Here is an 808-nt window from a genome sequence, read left to right as displayed (position 1 = left end):
CCACTCTGTCAATGTAACACACCCTGGGAAGAGCAGACTGACCCCAATCTGTCAATGTACCACACCCTGGGAAGAGCAGACTGACCCCACTCTGTCACTGTAACACACCCAGAGAAGAGCAGAATGTCATCTTCTGCAAAGTTACTCACACAGTGAACTGCAGACTTACCCCACTCTGTCAATGTAACCCACCCAGTGAAGTGCACATTGACCCCACTCTGTCATTGTAACACACCCAGGGAAGAGCAGACTGACCCCACTCTGTCAATGTAACATACCCTGGGAAGAGCAGACTGACCCCAATCTGTCAATGTACCACACCCTGGGAAGAGCAGACTAACCCCACTCTGTCACTGTAACACACCCAGAGAAGAGCAGAATGAACTCTTCTGCAAAGTTACTCACACAGTGAACTGCAGACTTACCCCACTCTGTCAATGTAACTCACCAAGGGAAGATACGACTTAACCCACTCTGTCAATGTAACACCCCCTGGGAAGAGCAGACTGACCCCATTCTGTCAATGTAACTCACTCAGGGAAGAGCAGACTGACCCCACTCTGTCAATGTATCTCACAAAGGGAAGAGCAGACTGACTCCAATCTGTCAATGTAACACACCCAGGGAAGAGCAGACTGACCACACTCTGTCAATGTAACGCACGCAGGGAAGTGCAGACTGACCACACTCTGTCAAAGTAACATCACCAGGGCATAGCCGACTGACCCCACTCTGTCAATGTAACACACCCAGGGAAGAGCAGACTGACCCCACTCTGTCAATGTAACACACCCAGGGCAGAGCAGAC

The sequence above is a fragment of the Chiloscyllium punctatum genome, chromosome 50 (genome assembly GCF_047496795.1).
Source record: "Chiloscyllium punctatum isolate Juve2018m chromosome 50, sChiPun1.3, whole genome shotgun sequence".
In the NCBI taxonomy this organism is placed as follows: domain Eukaryota; kingdom Metazoa; phylum Chordata; class Chondrichthyes; order Orectolobiformes; family Hemiscylliidae; genus Chiloscyllium; species Chiloscyllium punctatum.
This window is presented reverse-complemented; position numbering follows the sequence as displayed.